This window comes from Neofelis nebulosa, chromosome 8 (genome assembly GCF_028018385.1).
Source record: "Neofelis nebulosa isolate mNeoNeb1 chromosome 8, mNeoNeb1.pri, whole genome shotgun sequence".
Taxonomy (NCBI): Eukaryota; Metazoa; Chordata; class Mammalia; order Carnivora; family Felidae; genus Neofelis; species Neofelis nebulosa.
In genome coordinates this window covers 72461427-72486795 of record NC_080789.1, presented here as the reverse complement: position 1 = coordinate 72486795, position 25369 = coordinate 72461427, and the positions used below count along the sequence as shown (strand labels likewise).

Sequence of the window (25369 nt, the reverse complement as noted above, 5' to 3'; positions counted from 1 at the left end):
AAGACAGAAGCAATAATAGATGGCAATGACAGCACTGAATGACGCTTTCAAGAATTAAAAAGATCAGGCAGCTGACTTTGTGTTTAACCCTAAAGGCAATGGGAAAAGACAAAAGGCATGTGAGCAGAGTACCACTGCTGGTCTTAAAGAAAATTAATACTACAGTGATGGTCAGGAAAGAGAACAGGAACCTGGGAGGGGCCTATTTGTCTACTGTTCCCAAGAGAGCCTAAACATGGTGGCTTGGGGAACCAATAGGAAGGGGGGGATCTGGGTCAAAGATAGACTTAGGTGACTGAAAGATGATGTACTAAAACAGAAATACTACACTGGCAAGTCAGAGGGAATGAGGATTTGAGAGGGTTGGGGAGAAGGAGTTCAGTCAGATACATATTGAGGTTATAACTGTACATCAGTTCTGGTATGGTTCCTATTATTAATCATTTTTTGGACTAAGTCACCAAATCAAATCAAAATCATGCAAATGGAAAACAGAATAATTTTCAGTCCCTGCCATTGAATACGAAATCTAAGGTCATACCCCTAATTTACAAACACTTCTCCCAATCAAATTCCACTCTAGTTCCTATGTGAAGATTACCATGGCATTGCAGGGTCCCTACGAAAAGGTATTTCTTGTGTGAACATCCCCAGGGAAGTTAGAAATCCTTTGATCACCAAAACCCAGAACAGATACTGATTTGTGAACTCAGTTGGGCTAACATTCCCTAGGTGTCCCCTGCTGCTAAGTGTCATCCTGAGGGCCACAAACTGCTTAACAACTTCTTTGTTAAACTGCTTGTTAACAAGACCTTAGCACATAAAAGATGCAGATCACACATAACCACTCAAGAGCTACTCTAACTCTTCGGGCTAAATATGCAGGTGGATTAAATTTAACTACAGACTAATTTGGTAGTACAAAAACCCGTAACACTTCTGTTCCTTTCAACACACAAAATACACAACCCTGTGGATATAGGTATCCCCTTGTTTATGGAGACTTTTAAAAAGCCAGAAAGACCTGTAGTCACCATAGGTATCAAAACTATGATAACCAAAGTTTGAATTTCATAGTAGAGATCCTAAACTGTTATCTCTTTAAAGTTTTCACACACACAGAGTACGCAATGCTTATTGTCTGCTAAAGACAAAAGTTCAGGGCCCAATTCACTTTTATTTCTGTTGAAACGAACTGTTGAGATAACTGTAAAATAAAAACATAATGAAGGTATCCAACGGCACTGCTTCATCAAACATTAGTAAAAGAACTTCATACCAGCAATTAGTGGCATTAGGCCATGTGCCCTTTGGCATTTTCTGTATTTTCCAGGTAGACCTCCCTCCAACTTGTACATTTTCCAACAGCTGAGTGGCCTGTCATGTACCATCCAATTGCCAAGAAGCTATCCATTTTTCCAAGAGGAAATGTGGAACGCTGCGGGGTTTCAAAGCATTCTAATTTCATGCACAAATACATTCCACGACAGTAAGACAGACTGCCTAACAAAAGGAGGAAACATGATGACAAAGCATGGTCCTTTGCCAGAGCGACGCTTCTGGGGTCAGATTTTTTGACTGTAAACCGGTATATACAGACAAAATCCAAAACGCATGCTGGGGTGTGCCGCGGATCACGCAAGGCACGGCTCTAATGGACTAGTTAATTTCCATAAGGGGGGACGCAGATATTTTTCGCAAATCGTGTTCCAGTCAGTCTCCTATTGATTTTTTGAATTTCTATTTTCAACGGCGGCCCAAGGAAACGGCAGCCAGACTTGACTCCAATGTACACACAGACTCAGGTTTCACCCCGTCACCTGTTGGCTCCTGAACAACACTCCTCTTTGTGAAACTTACAGCACTCATTTGAAACAAGTTTCCAGAGAAAACACTTCAAGAAAGTGTTTGAGAAGTCACAAGACTCGAGTTGTAAAAACAAATTCCACACATAGCCTGGTTTATACTGACATAGATTAATGTGAAAACCTGAGCTTTTTAAGAAGGGGTTCAGGAGGAGAGCCGGAGGGAAAGGATGTCACCCTTCTTCGGGAAAATTCAGCAGGCTAATTCTGGATAGGGCTGCGAGTGATGGCTGTGGGGGTTCCGCTGGGTCAACCCAGGCCCGCACCGGGAAGAGACAGCTTACAGCAGGCGTCGGCGCCCCGCAAGCCCTACCCTCCGCGCGGTCGTGGCTGCTCGGGCCGCAAGGGGGCGTCCCGAGCCGCGGGTGGGACGCGGCCCTCTCCCCCACCACCCGGCCCCTTCCCCGCCTCCCCGCTACGGCGCCCAGAGGCCGAGCCCCAGAATCAGCGGCAGCGAGCGAGCCTGTCCTGGGCGCCGACGCCAGGCCCGCAGAGAACAGCTCCCCTTTCCCCAGGGGCCACAACAGTCGCCTGCGAACCCCCTGACCCACCTCCAGCGGAAAGTCTCGCGGCGCCTCTGCGCAGCGTCCCCTCCAAGGAAGAGCACTCGCCCCGCGGCTTGACGGCGATACCGAGTGGCCGCCGGTCCCGGATTCTACCCCCCAACTTCCGACAAGAAGCCCCCTTTCGGCGGGCGCACGGTGACGCGCGCACCCCCGCGGCCCTCGGCGTTCAGTCCCCGCCGCCCGGCTGCCATCGAGCCCCGGGGCCAGACCGCGGCTCCCCACCTGCAAACGCGGGGTGGAACGCGGCCTGCGGCCCCTCCCGGCACCCGCCGCGGCCCGCGAATCCGCGGAGCCTCTCGGCGCGCCCTAGGCGCCCACCGCTCCGCGTCCTGCCGAAGCTGGCGGCCCGGCGCAGGGAGGTTCCCGAAGGAAAACGGGGCTGAGTGCCCTCCAGGAGGTCACCCTCGTCCACCCGTTTCCGGAGGAGACCTTAGCAGGGCGGGGACGGAGGGGCGGGGGCGGCGAGCGCAGGGCCCCGGTTAAACCGCGGCGGGCCGCGCCCCCTGTCGCGGCTCAGCACCGGCCCTGACCAGCTGGGTAGGGGGTCGCTGCCGCCCCCGCTCCTCCTTGACGCACCCCCGGCCCCTGGGGCTGTCCCCAGCGAGCCCCCTTTCGGTGCAAGGCGGCGATCCTCACCGGCTGCAGCTCCCTAACCAGCCGCGGTGGGGGGAGGGCGGCAAAAAGGTCCCTTAGCTCCCCGGAGACCCTCTGTCCCCGCCAGCGTCGCCGACTCTGCTCCCCCGTGTCTGAGTCGCCTCGTCCAGGCCACCGCATCCCCCACCCCCCAGCTCTGCGTTCCTCCAGAATCCTCCACCCGAGAGAGAAAAATCCCGGTGTCCGCTCTGCGCTCGCGGCCGGCGAGCTTCAAAAGTAACCAGAGCCCGCATTTAAAAAAGTAACCATTTCGCTTCCTGCTGGTCCCACCCTCCTAAGGAGCGCCGCAGGCCGGCCTCCCGGCTCGCAATCGCAGCCCTGCTGGGCTCCCGGCTCCCGTCCGCTGGAGGCGCCTGCCCAGCTTGGTCTCGCGGCCGCCAGCTTTCCAGGAACTGTCACTGTTGACCGTGCCCCTGGCAGGTCTCCACGAGGTCCTGCGCGCACATTATTCCTCGAAAAGTTACCCACCCACTTGGCCAGCCTCGCGGCTGGAGCCCCTTACCTCCGTCCGCCCGCTCCATTCCCAGGAGCCCTAGTGAGAGGAGCAGCTGAGATGCAAATACCCCAGGACGCTTATGTAAACTTCCCCCTCCCGCAGGTGCACGCGCGGGCCACAAAACGCTAGGAGAATTATGCAAGGCCACCTCTTAAAGAAATCATCTCCACTCAGCCCCATAAACATGATGTCAGCAAATGGCACGTTTAACCAAGTTCTCACTTGGAAGGACTCATGAACATGAGAATTCTCTTCTTCGGACTTTTCCTGCATTTCGCAGTGATTCCTACTGCTTAGCGCAGGAGATTTATTTTTATCGGTAAATAACAGCAAAAGAAATGGTGCCAGGTCTTGGGATATACTTAATCAAGTACATAAGAGTTTTTACAAACAGGTTAAGTGAGTATCATTATTCAAACACAAGAAGGTGCCTCACACTTAAAAGACCAATCTTGTTTCTGAGCTATTTCTAGATACACTGAAAGAAAGTGAAGTTTGGCATTAATTGTCTACAGAAAGGACCAAAAGAAGCAAAAACAGTGCCTCAAAGCAAGCCAAAAAAGAAATGATAGATTAGTATAATCAGCACCTGAGGTATGGATGTCTTCTGAACTACAAGTTTTAATATCTACAATAGTCTTATCACAAGGTGATAAAATCCCAAGGGAGGGAGAGAGAAAGATGCATTATTTAAATACTTAAGAGTTGTGTCAGTTTATAAAGTGCTGTTAAATAAAAGCAACTTAAAATGGTCACTGGTTCCTTAGGTATCCTACCTTTTTATTAAGATTAAAAAAAAAAGAATCCTTGAACCACCAGGATTCCTCGGGAGAGTGATTTGTAACATATATGTTTCTACAGTATTATTCAACTGAACAATAGTCCATTGTAACTGTGATTTAAAAATACACAAACAAGTTGCCATAAATAGAGCAGCCAACAACTCCGTAGCCAGTTTCTGTTATCTCTGCCTTAAAGCATGGCAGCTGCCGAGAAGCTCCCTTTTTAAGTTATTGCTTTAAAGTGGCAGAGACAAAAAATTTGTGGCTCTGTTGGTAGAGTAATTTGGAAATACCGCTTCAAACAACAGGATTTGTGATTCAAATAGACTTTTTTGGCCAATTCAGGGTCTAGTTTTGAAGGCTGTTTCTCAACAGGTGTGATATAGAGCTCCTCTGGCCCTCAGGTTGTGTGGGGGTTTGCGGAGGGTGGATGGAGGACTTCCAAAGTTACCACTTTCCTCCCTGGACCTGTGAAATTAGCCGTGAAGACCTAGGGCAGATTTCCTTTTTCCTATTTCATTCTGTTTGGGCTTCCTCAGGGACATCATCAACTGACAGCATCTATAGGACAAAAGTGCAGTCAGTCATAGACTTAAATGAAATCCTAAACTATCATATCATTATGATAAAGGAAGTATCAGCAGACCAATGCTTTTTGAAACAGCTTTTAATTTGTTTAATGTTCATTCACTTTTGAGAGAGAGGGGGGGAGAGAGAGAGAGAGAAAGGTGTGAGCGGGGGAAGGGCAGAGAGAGGGAGACGGAATTGGAAGCAGGCTCCAGGGTCCGAGTCGTCAGCACAGAGCCCAACGCGGCACTCGAACCCACAGACCGCAAGATCATGATCGGTCGCACAACCGACTGAGCCACCCAGACGCCCCGGAAACAGCTTTCAAAGGGCAGCTACACATCAGCCAAGGCCACAAACCGATAGCAACACTTATCAGTATTAAATGTCAGCCATTGTTAAGTGTGCTTCCTCTAAGGCCGTTATTTGTAAATACCTTTTGCTACAATTTCAGCAGGTACTGTCAGCTTTATTGCCTATTGTCAGTGTTTTTAGTGCTGAAGCACTTTGGAGAGAGTTAAAAGCTTTTACTAATGTTCCAACTGAATGCAACAGACTTTGGTCTGGTCTGAAAGGCATTGTTATCGGCAAGGGTGAACTTATGCAGGATGGGAAGCAAGGCCCCCAACCAGCACCCTTTTGTTTCAGCCAGGTGGAATATTCATTGCTTGCAGATCACACTTGAGGGGAGGCTGAGAAAGGAAGCCCAGAAATTCACAGGACTTGGTTCCCTCATCCCATCCTGGTCTCTGCTGTACTGTGACCTCCTGAAAGAGGCCTTCTCCAATGTTCCTAATCCCCCAAGTCATCCCTTCCTCTGGTTTGCACTATTCACATCATAGCTCTTAGCTCTGATTGACATTATTATATGCCTAGTTGTTCATGTTCGCTTTCTTTCTCTTCCCCTAGAAGGCGGGAACTTCCAGGATTCGCTACTGTATTCTCAGCACCTAGAATCACTCCTGGCACATAGCAGACAAGCTCAATAAACATGAGTTAAATGAACAAATGAGTTTTGGACATTCTTCTCAGGCCTTACAGATATACCATACCTGGACAAGTAACTCCGTCTCTAACCTAAAACCACACTGAACTACAGTGTCCTAATGGAAGAGACTATGATAGGAAAAAACAGAAAAATGCCAAAGGCAAAGAAATAAAGAGGCAGCACTCTGTGTGTCAAATGCCTGCCAACTCTACCGGGTCTGGAGGAAAGAGATAAAGGACAAAATATAAAGCAAACCTTGGTGCTATTTCTTGGTTCTCCTGGGATTTGTATATAGTGACCTTAAGGTCTTTTCTGTTCCTTGCCTCTGTTTTTTCATTTGTAAAACAGACCTGGGTTTTAGTTTGAACGGTAAGAGGTGCTCTTGGTCCCAGACATTTGGAAGAATTTGTAACTAAAGGTCAGAAATCTAGGAAGAGCCTATTTAAATGATTCAGTTTCTTACTAGAGAAGAGAGACCAAGGGCTCTAATAGTCATCAAGTGACATCTCAGTAAATCTGAGGGGCAGCTGGCATATGTAATGTTAAGTAGCGTGACAGCTTTAGTCTTACTGACAGCATGGTCTAGGACAGCAGTTCGGCTGTTCTGACTATGAAGAGATAGGTAACTAAAAGTATCTCAAGTAACACCTGTATGTAGGATGTAATTTCTAATTAAAATGACTTTTAAAATAATTTTTTTAATTGGAAAATCAGACAACAGAGTTGATGACAATCTATGGGATCCTACATCTTGTCCAGATTTTTTAAAAAATGAGATCATTTTTCAAAAAATAATCATAATAATTCATCATCCTTGTCACCACTGAATGTTTATGTAAAATTTTTTTTTCTTGTTAATTTTAAACATTTCTGTTGTACCTTAGATTGGACAGGTATACTTAGTGGTTTACTATATATTTGCGAATTCTAGTCACCATTAGCTGAGTCTCTAGAGCCTTCTTCCCCCTGGGAAGGGCCCCAAGGCAGATATCAGCTCTTCCTAGAGTTAACAGGCATTACGGTGTTTTATAATAGGTTACAGTTCCTCTAGGCCTCCAATTACTCTCTTCGCCCTTTGATTATATTTAAAGCAATGTGATTAGAGAGCACTGGTTCTTTAACATTTTCTACACCCAATCCCTCTTTAGATTTACTACTCCAACCCTCCCAGCTTCCTGTCCGTCCCCTCCCCCAACTCGTACCTCCTTTGAGAGCGATGTGACTCCTCCATCCAAGTACCCTGATGTGCTGGGCTCTCAGGGGACTGAAATGTCTCTTCTCTGTCAATTTTACTCGCTCTGTCACACTGGGATAAATCACTTCTCTAAGGTATTCGGGGTTTTTTTCATTTCTAAAAATGCTAGTGTTTGGGGCTAGGTCAATGGTTAGAACTTTGGAAGAGGGAACACAATCCATTTTTCAACTAAAATGGGAACCTCAGTATACAGAGGCAAGGGAATGTGTTCCGTTGAAGCTCAGGGTTGGTTTCTCCCCAAACCCCTCCCACAAATACCTACCCCTTTCCCGCCCCCCCCCCCCCGCTCCCCCCAGCAAGGGCTTCCAGGTCAGCCCTCAGGCTCCCTCACCTCAAACTAGATGCTCCTGGAGCCTCCACCAGTTCTAGTATTTTCTGAGTCTCTTAAAAACTCAATAATAGCTAGTTAGGACACTAACGCCAGATAGGTGTTTCCAGCTGTGATGTCTGGAGTCCACAGCCCAGGCTGGGAGGGAGAACAGGGCATCATCACATCCTTTCATTTCACTCGTGCTCTGGCTTACAACTTGCAGTAAAAACGGGGCAGTTATCTTTGCCCACCCCCTCTCCCACCTTTTCTGAAATGCCCCTTCCCCACACCCAGGAAATGTGTGTTAGTTTTCACGGACAGATAATTAAACTAGTATTCAAGCACCTTGGCTTTAAGTTCTTCAACTTTCTCGACTCCTGTAGATCTGTGGTTTAATACAAACATTCCTCAGACTTCACTACCAACATGTTAAGGAACGAAGAATTAATTTTCCGATAAATACTGACAGATCTATAACATAAAGATATCAAAGACATAAAGACACATTATGTAGTATGATCGCATTGTTATAGGCTAGTATATGCAAAACTATTTAGAGGACTATAAATACCAAAACCATAAATACCAAACCATTAATATGGTTTCTAAGGGAAGGCAAATTATAGGAAACTGTATCAGTTTTTAATTTACATTTGTAAAATAAATGTATTTTCATACTATTTATAACGTTTTTCTTTTTATGAGGATCAAATAAAACTTTTACAGGTTAAGAAACAATAAAGAGAAGATACTACAGTATTACCATAAGGAAGAAAATCTCTGAAGCCGAAAGTGGTGCTCCTGATTTAATTATTAGTTGATATGGGAAAAGACATGAACACATAATTCCCCTCCCGTATCTTCCTGTCAGTCACAAACTTTAATAGTGAGATCCCTGCTGCATTTATTGACAATACTTTGGGAAGGGGCTGCAACAGTCCTACCTTCCCAAGGACTCACAAGTATTGGCTCAGGAGCTGCCCCAACTGAGGCCTCCTGCATCCATCCGCTGAGTCACTGATCTATTCTTCGGTTGACTCAAAAGATATCTCTTGAAGGGCCATACTGTCACACCGAGATCCTCCCTCCCCTTGAGTTAAGGATTTCCTATTCTAAACTTCATATTCTCTTTGTATCTTGATTTACTTCAAAAAGAAGGCACAGGAAAATACACAAGATGAGCGGGGCAAAGAGTTTCATTTTTTGAAACATGCAACACTGTGATTACACTACTGTAGAGGGGTGGTTAAAATTCTAATAAAGGAATAAGAGGAAATGCTGATCAACCCATTCTGGAAGATCAAGGAAGTGTGGAGGTGGGGGAAGCTTTGATCCAGGACTTTAGGGATTAGAAGGAGTTGATCAGGGTAATTACTGGAGTGGAGTTGGGGTAGGGAACAGGGCCCCTCGGCCAGGTTGAGCCAATCAAAGTCTGAGGACCAAGGGAGGGAGCAGCTCCTGGTAAGCCCATGGTAATGTGATAGGAGGACTGGGAGGTAGGAGGGAGGGGCTGGAGACTGTGCCCAAAGGAAAGCAGCCCTTTAAGCTACTCTAGGGGCAATGGGAGCCACAGAAGTTCAAGCAAAGAGGTACGTGATTGTATCTATGCCCTAATTAGAGGGAGGGCAGAAAGAGCAGTGCAGGGAAGCTAGATGGGAAGAGCTTAGGAGCTGCCTCAGCAGTCAAGGGCAGAGAAAACCAGACCATGTGTCTGAGGGTGAAGGAACTGGACTCTGTGGCGGCCCGTTGTGTATGGTGGGGGTTAGGGAGGCAGATGGGGTGCGGACATTCCTAAATGAATCCACATTCCCACAGTTTACTTGAAACAGAACCGACAGTTTAGCCTTGATGTGAACTCTAACTTGAAATAGCAAATACTTTTCGCTGCCCATGGGAGACAAACTCAAGGTGACCTGACGGATTTACATTTTTTTATTTTAAGTAATCTCCACATCCAACGTGGGGCTCAAACTCATGACCCAGAGATCAAGAGTCACACTTTCTACCCAATAAGCCATCCCGATGCCCAGGATTTACATTTCTAAGCTCAAACTTTATCTTCCTGTTGATATTCACCTTTAAAACACAGCATTTACATCCCCTAGTGTTAAAGAGCTCAGAGTCCATCACTGTGAAAGAAACAGGCACATGATTTTCAGGTTGGAAGATAATCTATGTAGAAGAAATACCCAACTCCTACTACAAAGGTCAAAATGGCATTGAAAATGACACTGGTATGTTAAGTGGGGGGGGTCTACAATCTCGCAGTTCATGTTTTATACAAAACATCTAAATAATAGATACTGCTTTGTCTTAAATTTTAAAATTATGGAGCATTTGCTGCTTTATTTCATGAACTACATATGCAAAGCTATTTTGCAAACCTATGTATTTTCTCACGCTATTTAAACTCTCCACCAACTAAAATGGTTGATTTTCCTCAAGGGAGAATCTGGACCAACAAAGGCATGCCAGCTTTTAACACTGTTACTGTGTGCTGAATTAATCAAGGTGCTCTTAGAGAGGTGTCAGCAAAGAATTGTTTCAAGCAGCCAGAAGCCTCTTGCCAAAAAGAAAAAGGTCAGCAAAGTTTTCCATAACATTTCTTTATCTTATCTGAGATCCCAAGTCCCTTTCTGCAACCGTGGGAATTTAAGCGAGGTGATTTTGTAGTGGAGACTGGTTTACAAGCTTTAATTAGATTGTGCCAGGGACAGGATTTGGAATTCACATTGTTCTATTGGTCTTGAATCGCGTAGTTCCAGATGAGTAACTGCCTTTTGATAGAAGTTACTTTTAATATTTCCTTTGTCCTTTATGCTCACAGCAGTAGTCTCTTCAACACTGAGTTTACACTGAATTCTAGAGGGGCGAAGGGCAGGGAGCCTGTCTGTTTTGTTTAGTGATAGATACACAGGCCTGGTGTATCAGGCATGTTGCCCGGTACACACAGGATTCTCAATAAATATTTGCTGTCTTGTTCACATTCAATTCTCCACAGAACCTGACTCAGACCTTGTACATACAGTACTCCTTTTTATATCTCAACGATCAGTCCATCGATTCTGTTTTTCTTTATTTGTATTTGTTTTTTTAAAAAAAGTATGTCAACTAATTTGAGGTTAAAAATTTCAGTTTTAATATTTAAAGCAATCTTGTGAAGTTTATCATCACTTAGGTCATTTATTCTTTTTGGCTTATGAGATCTGATAGGAACACTACCTGGCTAACCTGAAATCTCTTTAGAAAGCCCAAATTTCTGGGGCACCTGGGTGGCTCAGTCGGTTAAGCGTCCGACTTCGGCTCAGGTCATGATCTCGCGGTCCGTGAGTTCGAGCCCCACGTCCAGCTCTGTGCTGACAGCTCAGAGCCTGGAGCCTGTTTCAGATTCTGTGTCTCCCTCTCTCTCTGACCCTCCCATGCTCATGCTCTGTCTCTCTCTGTCTCAAAAATAAATAAACGTTAAAAAAAAAAATTTAAGAAAGCCCAAATTTCTTTTTCTTTTTTTTTTTTAATTTTTGAGAGAGAGAGAGAGGGAGAGAGAGAGAGAGAGAGAGATGGCAGGGGAGGGGCAGAGAGACAGAGATAGAGGATCAGAAGTGGGCTCTGTGCTGACAGCAGCGAACCTGATGTGGGGCTCAAACTCACAAACCACGAGATCGTGACCTAAGCAGAAGTAGGATGCTCAACTGACTGAAGCACCCAGGCGCTCCAGAAAGCTTAAACTTCTAAATCATGTGCCCCACCTACCTCCAAACCAACACCTGATGTCTTCCTCTGTTCCTGTCTCATTCTGGTACCACCAATACTCTGAGTAAGCCACCAACCAATCATCACAGGCCCTCCTGCCTGCCTACCCTCACTGCGTTACTTACCAGGTCTTTGTGTCTTTTCAGCTTTCCCGGTTGGCTCTGTCCCCCCTCCCTCCGAGGCTGTGGCCACCGCCACTCGGGGCTACCGCAGGAGCCTGACTCGTTTCCTCACTCCGTCTCCTCTCTAGTCATTCTCCTTCACTTGACCACCACAAATGCGACCAGCTTCATCCTGCTTTAAAGTCCCTTCTTCACAGTTTGCCCAACATCTCCACAGCTTCTTGGCAGTGAAGGCCTCCATGTCAGCTCCTGGGGACTTCTCCCGCTCTATCACCACCACCTGTCTTACCCGACCCTGGACTCTGTAACTGCTGGCTTCCAGCCATATCGTGCTGTTTCATGACCCTTTGCCTAACCTGGCTGTTCCCTCTCTGTGGCTCTGTCTAGCCATTCACTGTGATCTGCCGGCTACCTTACTTCAGGACATGATTTGCTGTGGGCCCGGGAGATGTTCCCTGAGCAAGGGCTTCTAGGCTGTGCATCCACTGCTGCAGGACCCTCTGTATGTCCTTAGACTCCCACCTTATTCAGGTGAGTCCCACCACCCAAATTACAGCTTATTTTCTTTCCTAATCAGAAATCGTATGGGACACCTGGATGGCTCAGAAGGTTGAGCGTCCGACTTCGGCTCAGGTCATGATCTCCCAGTTTGTGAGTTCGAGCCCCGCGTGGTCGGGCTCTGTGCTGACAGCTCGGAGCCTGGAGCCTGCGTCGGATTCTGTGTCTCCCTTTCTCTCTGCCCCTCCCCCACTTGTGCTCTGTCTCTCTCTCTCTCTCTCTCTCATTCTCTCTCCCTCTCACAAATAAACATTAAAAAAATGGTATCCACTGGAGTGATGTGATTTTCTTCTTATTGGCACACAGCTTTGAGATAACCCAGAAGCGTTCCTTTCCACTCAGCGCCTACACCAATAAGGGTGGGCTGGAGCCACTCTTTTGCTTAATATCAGTGTATGGAAGAGACACATTTTTGAGAAATAGACCTTCTGGTGTTTCTAGCTCCTTCAAAGAGCTGTCCCAACTGCCTTCATTCTCCTCCTGCCAAGCTCAGCCCCACACAGTTCAGTGAAACAGTCGTGATGGACTGCCAGATCAATGGAGACCACGACACACGATACCCTCTCTTGAGTTGTCACAATTTTGAGTATGTCGGTCTTGTGTCTAGAGCAGACGCTTCTTGAGAGCACCATCTCCCCATCACTGTTATTTCACAGGACTGAGCATAATGAAGATGGCTTGCAGGAGCAACCATTGTGATTTTGATAAAGTGCAGGAACCAGGCCACAGGAGTGGACTCTTCTCCTGTCAGTCAGATGCTGACGTACTGCCCCCTGCACTGGCATGACCTGGGGTTCCATGTGCGCAACTGTCTGATCCGACGCCCACGCACACAGCTCCAAACCCAACCCTTTAAGACACAACCAAATCATTAACGGCCTGTTGTGGGCCACACTGAAGAATTTTTAAGACACAGAAATAAATGTAAAGTCATAGAAGATCTATGCCATCAACCCCGGAGAATGAGGAGCAGTGAAATTGGAAGTTAGGTTCCTCAGAGACAAAACACAATCCCCGGGCTAATGGTGGGAGTGGCTGGTCTAGAAAGAGAAGAAAACCAGGATTTTCAAAGGAAAATCTTTCTCTGAAGGTGATCATGGTGAAGAAACTGTTTGTCAGGGATAAAAGTGAGGTCTGAGTGGATCTGGAGGCTGTGAACATCCTTAGCCCCCTTGAGGGAATGGGAGCTCTGTCTTACACCATTTCACTGAGTACCTGCTATAGGGCCTGCATTTCAACCGATTATCAGTAACCTCAAGAGAGTGGTGGAATCAGGATAGACTGAGGAATCAAGTATGTGCCAGAATTTTGCGTCATTTTGACATACAGGGTGATGTCACTACATTTTCTGTGGTTACATATTGAGGAAGAACCCAGTAAGGCCAAATGAATCTCCCTTATTATTATCATTACAGCAGCTATAACTTTGGGAGGTCTTGTTTGCTGAGCACTGTGTTGAATCCTGTACAAATATCTTTTTTAAAGTCCTTGTAAAAGCATAAGGTAAATCGTATATTCCTCATTTTACAAATGAGAAAAGTTAAGGCAGCTTGCTCAACCATCCTAATCATCAGCAAATTAGTGCAAGATCCCAGATTCAAAACCCAGTCTGACATCAAAGCCTGTTTGTTTTTAAAGCAGAGCTTTTTATAAATAGCAAAATAAAATGCTTTGCTTTCCCCAACTTGTCCCTCAGCAACATCATCAGAAAGTAGGAAGAAAAAGTCTAGAAATTTTAAGTATCATGTTATTTTGGGTTGAAATGAAGCAGTACTTGTGAGTCACTTAGCGGGGTTCAATGACAATACATCAGTTCGCTGGCCTCTAGGACCAGAGTCGTACAGCTCAAAGGAGTTGGACTCCCCAGCCCCCAGCCCTAGAGATCCTCAGACAAATGAGACCGTCAGCTTTTTGAAGCAGTTCACTGCACCATTTTAATTTCTATAGATGCAAAGTCTGTTTTATTGTTCCAATAAAACAAAAGTGGCCTGTATCTGAAGGTCATAGATGTAACAGTGGCTCTGTCGCCCATTAGTCCTTACCAGTGTCAGGGCGTACTAAGCTCTTACTCAAATAAGGTTTTCATTCTCGGATGGGTTCAGCAGCCCAACCATCACCTCCTCAACTTACAGGCAGATCACGCTGAACAAAGAGCAAACCGTGAGAATGGTCCCGTTTGGAAGTCTGTGGGTAACCCATTCTGAACGCATCTCACATGCTCAAGGCAAAAGGCACTGAAATAATACAGCCATTAATAGATGTGTCAGACAAAACTGATTACACCTCAACTCCCAGAACCATAATACATTATGTATATGTACACATATTTATACTAAGGTCCTTCGGTTCAGTTGCAGCAAATGAAAAACAAAGACAACAGAATTAATACTCTGGCAGCATTTCTGGGCAATTCTAATTGCCAATATGTCCCCCAGTAAAAAATTTCTTGCAGATGAGCCCAAATAATGGGAGACTATGAGGACTCATATGACATCACAGAGGCTTGTAAAGACAATCTGCTTCCCACTGAGGGGCAAACATTTTTCCTTAACATAAACGCTAATTCCAATTTAAGACGGCGCACTGCATTTTTGCTTACGTAATGGACCAAACCAGATTTCCATTATCAACCATTTCTGAATTTTTAGCTTCTCTTTCAATAGACTCTAACCAGATTCGAGGAATCACTGAAATGATTCCCTTTTCCTTTGGAAAAAGTATGTTTGGGAGGGGGAGCAACTTAGTGAAGACTGGAAGTATCATGAGAAAATAGTTTGATGAGGGCGCCTGGGTGGTTCAGTGGGTTAAGTGTCCGACTCTTAGGTTCAGCTCCGGTCTCATGATCTCAGAGTTGTGAGTTCCACCCCCACCCCGCCCCCAAGGGGCTCTGCACTGACAGCATGGAGCCTGCTTGGGATCCTCTCTTTCCCTCTTTCTGGACCTCCCTGCTGCTCATGCACATTCTCTCTCTCTCTCTCTCTCTCTCTCTCTCTCAAAAATTAGTAAGTAAACATTAAAAAAAAAGAAAATAGTTTTATGAAATATCATGTTTTTAGCCTCTGACAAGTCAAACGTTTTTTTTGAAAGAATCCAATGATATGGTTAGACAACCTCTCAAATGGAGCCAGCACTCAAAAGAGGAAGGTGAATTCCTGCACAAGCAACACTTAATGATCACTTTCCAAGAACCTTTAAGATGACCTTCTCGAACCCCCAACTGTGATCCCTAAGAGCTTTCATGAAGTGCACCATATTATTTTTGCACTATCAGGCAAATTAAAATCTACAGAAAAATGTCACGCTGTTTCTCATGCTTAATTAAGAGAGTTCTTAAGGAGAATAAATATGATGATCGCATACATAAATATTTGCAATTCTTAAAAACCTGTAATAGGAACGCTGGCAGTATGATGCCAATGCTACCTAATAACAAATTTGATTTATAGTAGAATTATGGGGCACCTGGGTGGCTCAGTCGGTTAAGTGTCCAGCTTCGGCTCAGGTCATGATCTCGCAGTTGGTGGGTTCGAGCCCTGCATCGGGCTCTGTGCTGACAGCTCAGAGCCTAGAGACTGCTTCCGATTCTGTGTCTCCCTCTCTCTGCCCCTCCCCCGCTCGCGCTCTGTCTCTCTGTCTCTTCAAAATGAATAAACATTAAAGACGAATTTATAGTAGAATTATAAGGGGAAAAAGAATTCCAGATGACCACTCGTGTGCTACCTAGACTGCACATCTTCTGGGCATTATAAGGAAAATATTTACTATTAACATTGCTAGGAGAAACTAAGAGAAAGTGGGCTGAGGCCTCTGCCATGTTATTGCTAGGAATCTGCCAACAGGGATGGCAGTTACGAGCCTCACTGGGCAGATTCCTGGTGGCAGTTCTTGTCTTGAACAGGGGAGGAACCAACAATTAACTTACAGAATGACCTGGGAATGAATGGACATATACAGTTCTGTATGATTTTTCCCAGATGGTTTTACATTTTAGATAGTTCTTAAGGGCAAAACTAGGGACTACTTAACCACAGTACTTAAGAAGTATGATTTTAAAAAAATTATTTGCTTCTCTTCTTTCTATTTCCAACTATCAGGGACTCACATTTTGTTCTGGAATGTATTTTTAGGGCAGATGGGGGAAAGGGGCCAAGTTTCAGATGCCTCTTTTCTCTATTTCTTTCCTTTGCTGGAAGGTTTTCTTTATGGACCTTTCAGTCTTAGGTTTCCATAACCTCCTAATGCAAAACAGGCAGGCTAGGAGGAGCAATGAGTACAGCAAACCGCATGTTGCTTTCCCTTTTTTCCTTTTCTTTTCTTCTTTTCATTTTTTTAATTTGGAGGGGAAGAATCCAACTTACAAGAAGAGTATGCAACTTAGCAGTTAAACCGAAATTAAAGATGTTTTAAAGATTTCTTAACCCCAGTCTTGGCCATCTTGTAATATTTTAAAATGTAAACTGAAACACGTGATTGTGATAAACTCTGAAGCAATCAGAAGATGCTGAGACCATGGATAATAGCTTACAAAACTAATTTTGACTTGGGGGCGATCTGAGTATTTTCACCTACACCAAAGATAAGAGACACACTAAAAAATTAACTTTAAGGATTTCACTGTGAAATCGACACTAGGGCATTCTGAACCCCGGATTAACAATCTGTATCTGGGCTTCCACAGACGTGCATAAATTATTCAAAAATTTTATGGCTCAATTCAGCTGTCAAAGAGAAGAGCCTTTTGACAACACTTCACACCTGTTACTGATCTAGTAAAGTCCTGGGCTGAGTTACTCCCACCTGGGATGAGCATGTCCAGACTTCCCTCACACTCATTTTACACAGAGGGACAGATTCTTTGGAGTACCGGGTAGTAAAGAAATTAAGACACACTAAAACCCTTGGAATTTTCCCCAAATGGATGATCACAATGCAGATCTTAGCTAAGGAACTGCCGCGAAAGGAACACGGGCCTCACAAGAGATGGCCTATTTACAGCTTTCATGCAACACACACACACACACACACACACACACAAGACAAAAGATTAGGAGCCACTGGCTTCAATATCTGTTCCGCAGAAAGGACCAGACACCAAAAATAAATAAAAAGTAACAGAAATTATGCAAGTGAATTTTTCTTCTGAGTCTTATAGGAAAATGAATCCCTGAAATAATCAAAACGCATCAGAATATTCCCAACTGCTGGGTAATTCTCAGCTGTGGGCATCTCTGATTAACCCCAACACCTTCTTCATACCTTAACTCACTTGACAGGGAGATGAAGGCTAGGTCAGGTCTGTGGTTCCTGTAGCCTCCACAGATCCCTCTCTGTGGTCCTCCTATTATCTAACTGCATGGATTCAAAAGAGGGTTCTGGTTATTGAATTATGTGACAAAGGGGATTCTTGGGAAAAAGAGGTTTGAGACAAACACCTAGTTTAAATTGAGTCCATGGCAAAAAAAAAAAAAAATCAGACACAAAACCCCACTTGCTCACAAAAACCATAGGTGGATTTTAGAAGTTCCAAATACTAATCCCACTGAAGTATCAATTCTGCTGATGGTTTTCTAAAAAGGGAAATGAGATGCAAAGAAAAGTGGGGTCTTAGGAAAAGTCTACATCATACAATATGAGGGTACTTAAAAAGCAAGGGATGGGAACACTTGAGCGCAGATTTCTGAAAACAGAGCCAGGATCGGCTCAGAGGCGCGTCTCCTGGACAGGAGTCCTGGGAGAGGTGCCAGGAAATGAATTTTGTGGGCAGAGTGGGAAAATCGCTCTGTTATAATTCAAGTGTCTTTAAGGAGAATGTTCTGACGAGGAACAAAAGAGTACCTGCCTCCAAAATAAGCACATTATTGGGCAGAAAACATGAACAGAACGAAGGTCACTCTGGAATTGATTCCACAGACAGGTTACTTCTCTCTTTTCGGGGCATGCAAGCTCCGTAGGTACAGGATGGGGCTATGCTAACGTGCTCTGGACTATGTTAAAAATACTGAATGAGGATTGTATTAGTTAAGACTTTAGGGCTGCAAGTAACAGAAACCCAGCTAATTTAAGGAGAAAAGGGGTGGGGAGTGATAGTTTCCTGGAGGGATACAGAAATGTCTCTCAGAAAACACAGGGCAGGAATGTAGCTGAGCCTCAGAAAATGGCTGCGATTCAGAAATGGAATCCCTCAGAAGTCTAAACAATATCCTCCCTCCGTTTTCTGTCCCTGCCTCTGTCTGGTTAATGCTTTAGGCTTCTCTCCTTGAAAAACAGGACTCTGTGGCTCCTTAGTGTATGAGATTCAAAAATGGTCACTTCCCAGGTTTTGGGCTTAGAATCCAACATGACTGCCTAGAATCCACCCTTGACCATGCATCCATGGGGACAGATGGATTTGAGCTGGGTGTGTGTGTTTTGTAGGCTGCAGGCCAATAATTCCCAGTGAAGGTGGAACTGTTTTGTCCTGAACAGATATTCCACAAGTATCTATTCCATGGATTAAAAGTTCTATTTGTAGAATGGGGCAAGAGTACCTGGCATTACATATTATGGATTGGAATTAGGTTATCTATACCATTGTGGATTAAACCGCTACTGATGCTGAGCTGGCTGGCAATCTCCTAGAAAGCCTTAAGATATACAGATGCCTGGACTGTTCCCTACAGATGCTGATTCAGTAAGTCTGAGTTAGGACCCAGAAATCTGCCTTTCTTCCTGTCTCCCTAGGTAACTGCAACTTGTAACCAGGTTTAGGACTGATCTATAGGACACCATTTGCTTTGGTGAACTAGCTCTCCTAAGATAACGGTAAATTTGTGTAGTGAGAATGAGGAGCTACTTGAAGTTTTCATTGGGTGGTTAGTCAATGGAAAATTCTACCTGGACACCACAAGGTCTTTGATATTGCTCATGAAGCAGTCATGCTGATGAGTGAACCTTAGATCTCGTTCATGAAAAGCTCTGAAAGGATAAATGCTGTTTTAGGGATTTGACCCACTTTAGTTAGGATGTCTTTCTCAAATGAAAGTTAACTTCTCTTTTATTATATTAAGTGAAGCTGTTCTTTTGGTGTGGCTGTGTTGCTTGTTTTATCCAGAGAACCTTTGAAACATTATGGTTTCTCAACAACTTTTGTAGAATGGGTTAAAAAAAACCCACAAAATAAGAAATGTAAAGACATTTCAGATGTAATATTTACACCCATTATTTTGGGGACATGCAATGCTTAATTTTTTTTTTTTTAAGGTTTATTCATTTTTCAGAGATAGAGAGACAGAGTGTGAGCAGGGGAGGGGCAGAGAGAGAGGGAGACACAGAATCCGAAGCAGGATCCAGGCTCTGGGCTGTCAGCACAGAGCCCGACATGGGGCCTGAACTCACAGACGGTGACAGCATGACCTGAGCTGAAGTCGGATGTTCAACCGACTGACCCATCCAGGCGCCCCAATGCTTAATTTTAATTATGCATCGTTTTTGTAATTACAGCGCATTTCCTACATGTAAACTTCACTTCCCTGAAGCTTCTTTTTCTTTTCTTTCCCTTTTTTTGAGAGAGAGAGAGCGTTTGTGTGTGAGAACGGAGGGGGTGGGGAGAGAGAGAGAGAGAGAGAGAATGAATGAATGAATGAATGAATCTTAAGGAGGCTCCACACTCAGCACAGAGCCCAATTCAGGGCTTGATCCCATGACCCTGGGATCATGACCTGAGCCAAAATCAAGAGTCGGATGCTCAACTGAGTCACCTGGCGCCCCTCCTGAAGCTTTTGAGGCAAGCTTCCCATTGATGTAAATTAACTGCTGTCCTGGTGGGTAGGGCTGCTGAAGCTTGAAGGCTCCTCAGCAGCTGCCGTCTCCTGAGTTCTGAGTGTTCACGAGTGTCCCAGCACATAGACACATAGCAGGCAGATCACATGTCATGTGGGGGGTCAGGGGATATTTACTGAACATACTAAGCAGATCGAGTAGTGTAGACAAAGCAGAAAAACAGTAAATCACATGACCCTTACAGACATAAGCTGGGACCGTGTTTAAAATTTTCTGAACTAAACAAACTCTAATTCACTTAGGGAGTACTACCTTCTGCCACAACTTGCTGCTTCCCGCAAAGTGACAACCAACAATCCAATCTATTCACAATTGTGTCTCTGGCTCTCCGCAGCTACAGTATTTTTCCCTCCTTCTTGCACCAGTACTACAGATTTTTCTCTTGCTTTTCTGATTTGTCTTATCGCATGGGAGAATTTTTCTGCCGCTATTGTTATATTGCCTGCCGTAAGGAAGACTTCTTCTGGAGGAACTAACCTCCATTCCCCACCACACCAGTCAATGAAGGTTGCAAACGCACCAAGCAGGCAGAACTGAAATGATGCTGATGGATATTTCAAAAGCCACATCTGTGGAAAGAGAAGATGCTCATGGCCAGTCACGTGACAGATGACATGTGAGGTTATCACCGGGTTGCCTCGCAGTATTGACGGTATTAATTTTTCCTCATTAGCCAGAGAACAAGGTAAATACATATCTGAGGATACATCCCAGGGTTAGATTACAATTCCTGTTCCCATGTGATTTTTATCAGGATATGAAATGCAATTATGTCAATCTCATTGAATTAATCCATCAATTTGTCACTTTGGAGTTTTACAAAAGTTAACTGTCTAAACAAATGAAAGTATGTGTCAATGATGATTAAGAACACCTTTTACATTTTTAAAAATTCACCAAATGATCATAGTCCTTCTTTTGTACTGGTTATAGCGAAAAATGAAAAGTATGGAGAATGTGGTTCTGAGGGAGGGAACAGGAAAAGGGGAAGGGGGTGGGAGGTTGGCCCTGGACTATTTCTATAAAGGACCCTCCATACTCATACTGCTTAAGGGCACTATGAAGTTTATTATATGGCAATAATCTTAGCGCAACATATTTTCCTGTTAGAATATCCTGTACCATTACCTTGAACTTTTTTTGGCTTAACACTGAAGTATGTCTGAACATTATGTGTAATGTAATTCCCACAAATGAGCTACTGTTTGGAGGGGGAAAAGGCAAGTGGTAATAAATCTGTAAATCCCTACTACAGTTTTCAGGATCACCTTTATTGGTCTGGGCTCAACAGTTTTATACATAGGTATATAATATATACCAAATTAGAAATGTAAAACCCACCAACGGATCTCATTGATAGAGAACCGTTGCATAAAATAGCTTTATTCTTTAGAGCTCTGTGTGTTCATTAGAGAGCTATTATAAATAGCTTTATTGTTTATTTGTTTGTTGTTTGTTTAAAGGAAAAATAATAGAGAGAAATTTGCTTTAGGTTAAACATTTGGGAAATGTCTCAAAATTGTCTGGCTTCAAACACAGTTGGGCAGAGAAGTACCAAGAGCATTAAGAGAGAAAAAGCATCGAGTGGGTGCACTTTCAGGGCCATAGGAAGGCTGTGGTGCTCCACTCTTGAGCCTGGGATGAGGAGGGGGACCGGGCTTGTCACTGTACATCTGCTTCTGCCCACGACTGCCTGGAAGACCTGTACCCCACCCCTCTGGGCCTCAGTTTCTCATCCACAAAACGATAGATGATCTCTGAGGCCTTTTCACTGTGACACCCTGTAATTCTCTGATTTCTTCGGTCTAGAAAACCTAAGAATGGAGGTCAGCTGTATACACACGGGGCCATTTTAAACCAAAAGGCTGTTTTAAAATTCACTGCCATACCCCAGAGGGGTGAAGTAGAAACAACTGCACTTAGGTGAAAGCAACAGCCTGCTGGTGGTGAGCACTGCTCTCACAGAGAAGACCACAGACAGGGATTTGCCTGGAAGGCTGAGCAGCCACAACAATCCTTCTTGACTTCTTTTGTCTTTAGGGTTTAGACTATATAGAACTGCAAATGAAAGTTCCCAGGCATGTACCCTAAATCTCTTAACTCATCTGTAACTCCTTAGTCTGAAATGGAAAATTCTATTTTGGGAAACTGTCTAGAGATGTATTTAGGCTCACATGAAGGGAAAGATGGAAAGCAAACTTGAACATAAAATGGGGAAATTCTCACAGAACTGATGAAAAAGGAAACAAATTCTTTCTTTAAACCACACACCAGAAGAAAGTTCTAAGGAACTCAAAAAGCACCTGTCACTTCCCTACTATATCCTGTTCAGCCTTTAATCACCTGTGTGATGTCTGCAGTCTCTTCAGGGCTGGGAGACTTCTGAGGACGGTGGACAGGACTGTTTTGCTCAGTCCTGCCTCCAAGAACTAGCCTGACACCCGCCAGGCAGGGACTGACAAAGATTTGTTGAGTGACTGAATGGCTGAATGATGAATGCAATTAATTTTATGAGAATATCCAAGATGTGGGACACTCAGGATATTAGAGTCAATTAAGAAATGACTACCATTTATTCTATTTTCTTCTGCTTCCCATTGTACTCATGACCTTTCCTAAGAAATAATTCGTGCCTTTTGGTCTGAAAGATCATCAAAATCATTTCTCAGTTGGAAAGCATAACATTCTCTTGAAAAATTCTTTAATTGGGTTTCATCTGTATTTTATTCCTGGTATAACTAACTTTTTTAAATGTGTAAGCAAATGAAACCCTCCAAGTTGATGCTATTGTCCCCCCAAATCTTCATTGAGATGGTGACTTGGAAGGCTTGCATTTTGGGAAGAAAGGGGCCCATACCCTGTGTCTGTGTTATTCCAGAAGAGCTTGAAAAACCTTTATTTACATGTCTAGCAATGACACTAACCTGCTCCTAAGAGCTCTAATAAAAAGTTGTGTGATAAAAATGCCAAGGCCTGCTTATCTTAAAAGATCCTTCCTAGTTCAAAGGGTCGGTTTCACACCAGGGTCCCAAGTCTTATCAGCTGGCGCTTCAGAACTTTGCCATTGTAAAACAAAGGATGCCTCCAACTGGCATGACAATGGTACAATCACCAGACACTTCAAAAGAAGCAGGCACTGCACAGGGGATGCCCTGAGTTTGCCCCTCACTGTGATGTTTACACACACCTTCCAACAGCTCATCGCACAACAAAGGCCAGGCAGGATAGTCAAGGGCACCGTGCCTGCAGAGTAGTCCAGGACTCTCTGTCTTTACCAATAAAGCCAGGGGAAAACTTCAGTTTAAACAGCATTTACTTCAGAGGCTGTGTTCTCAAAAGACAGAGTCTCATTATTCTACCGGGGTAAGGAAGCTGCTGGGGTTGTTGGGAGGGGGCAAGGGGGAATGCAGCTCAGCTTCAGGGGCTGCATCCTCACACATAATTAGAAAGGGAGAGAGAGGGAGGAGAAAGAAATGCGTCTGCTGATAACCCAGAATAAGCTGCAGGTGTCCACGCGGATTTTGCAGACGGGGATAAAAATCAGAATAAAAGACTATACTGGCTTGCAAGATGCAAAGAGAAGCCTGCAGGTATATGGTTAACAGAAAGAAGAATTCAGTGAATTCCCTCTGAGGATCTGGCCTCGTGGTGGAGGCTCTGACCTGCCGGCCTTGTTTGTCTAACTTCTCTGAAAATCAAAAACAAATGCCTATTTTCCCAAGTCAGGGTCCACTGGGGAAGAGGTATGGAAATCCAGTATCTGTGAAAATGATTTAAAAGCTGGCCTTTGAGATTCCCCAGCCTTTTCAGAGGGGATGTGTATTAGAGACATATATAAATAGTATTATTTCAAAGAAACTCAGGCACCTGGATGCTGGAAGCAGGACACTAAAGGGGGAAAAGAAGGCTAAACAGGGATCTCTTTTGGATCAAAGGTTAAGTTGTAAGCTTTTCTTTAGTTTTCAAAGTTAGTGCCTGTGCTTCGTACACTCTAGGATCCTAAGGGTGTTTTCAAAACAAGCAAACAACCTCCCATGATTATAGGGAATCCTTTGTATTTTGCAAAGAGGTTGGTGGCTTTGCTAAGGACCGGAAAGACTGTGAGCTCTATGAAACTAGACTCTACCTGGGTCTCCTTCATAGGATCGCTCTGCCCTCACTGGGGTTGTGCTTTGCCAGCACCCTGGCCTTAGTTCTTTTTAGGTTCCTGTCTTCACTTCAACCCTAACGAGGGGCTTAAATGCCCAACAGGATGGTCCTACTCTAAACCAAATAAAAAGTTCAGACTAAGTTCCGAGAGACACGGATGGATTTTTTTTTAATGTCAAGAAATAATTTCAACACTTGAGTGAACCGATCCTATTTAAAATGCATCCCCTGCCCTCTCTCTGCCCCACACTCATTATCTCTTTTTCCTGAGTTATTTATCTTCATTAGCACCTCTTCCCATCTGACAGATTATTATTTTACATGATGATTTTGTTTGGCCCCTGCCCCCGGCCCCGCCCCCTGCACCACTAGGTATGTAAGCTCCACAAACAAAAGGATTTCTATCAGTTTTGTCCATTGACGGAGCTCCAAAACCTGGTGCATAGTAGGTACTCAGTATTTGTTACATGAATGTGTTTAGGCAGCCGTGCCGGGCACTGGGGTGTAAACATGAAGAGCTGCTCTTTGCCCTGAAGTAACGCACGACCTACTCCCTGTAGATTTGTATATATCTTCAATGCTTTCCTCATTTTTCATGCCTCTCTCAAAGCTTTAATGTGTCTCTTTTAAAAAATCATTACAGGGGCGCCTGGGTGGCTCAGTCGGTTAAGCGTCCAACTTCGGCTCAGGTCACGATCTCGCGGTCCGTGAGTTCGAGCCCCGCGTCGGGCTCTGTGCTGACTGCTCAGAGCCTGGAGCCTGTTTCAGATTCTGTGTCTCCCTCTCTCTCTGACCCTCCCCCGTTCATGCTCTGTCTCAAAAAAAAAAAATAAATAAACGTTAAAAAAAAAATCATTACATTGTAAAACATGGATCCAATGTATGTTAGGAAGCTATTCAATTTGGTACGCGCAACAGCTCCCAACGGTAACCATTCCAAAATGCATTTGCCGCTTTTCAAAATCGGCATCATCATTTGAGGCATCATCATTGCAATAAAATAGTCCAGCAGTTGTATGGTATACAAATATATCCCCAAATCACGAAACATTAATGATCTAATAAAAGCAATTAGTTTCAGGTTGCAGCAACTGAAACTATGTCTTCTATTCTGGGATTTAGAACCTTTTATTTTCTGCATTTCATATTTTCGTCTTGAGTGTTCCAAGAAACTATTAGATCCCCCCACCATGTAGTTCTCTTATCTATGGTTCTTCTGAGGGAGAAGAAAGACCCTGTTCCTGTTCCTCCTCCTCCTCCTCCTCCTCCTCCTCCTCCTCCTCCTCCCCTTCTTCTTCTTCTTCTTCTTCTTCTTCTTCTTCTTCTTCTTCTTTTTCTGAATCTCTTGTCAGTGTTCCCATAAGAAATTGTTATCCAAATACAGCTTAATTATTGCCACAAAGAACACTTCCACTAACGCATGCAGACCAACAGAAACACCTTGGGAAATTCAAGGGCTGATGAGCTAAAATTAAATCTGAACAACTTA

The 25369-nt window shown here is 44.4% G+C and overlaps 1 protein-coding gene across 6 annotated transcripts in view; it reads right to left on the bottom strand.

The window, feature by feature from the left end:
* Positions 1-25369, bottom strand: part of PRICKLE1 (prickle planar cell polarity protein 1) — a 119050-nt gene that overhangs the window by 23265 nt on the left and 70416 nt on the right. Inside the window, exon 1 of one of the 6 annotated variants that reach the window (XR_009265769.1) lies at positions 3068-3441. The exons of 2 other annotated variants lie outside the window; for them this stretch is intronic. The gene's annotated coding sequence lies outside the window, so the exon portion shown is untranslated. Of the gene's footprint in view, positions 1-2416; positions 2530-2653; positions 2778-3067; positions 3442-3587; positions 3683-25369 lie in introns of those variants that run through there. 3 more of the 6 variants (XM_058743073.1, XM_058743075.1, XM_058743074.1) reach the window with 3 other exon arrangements.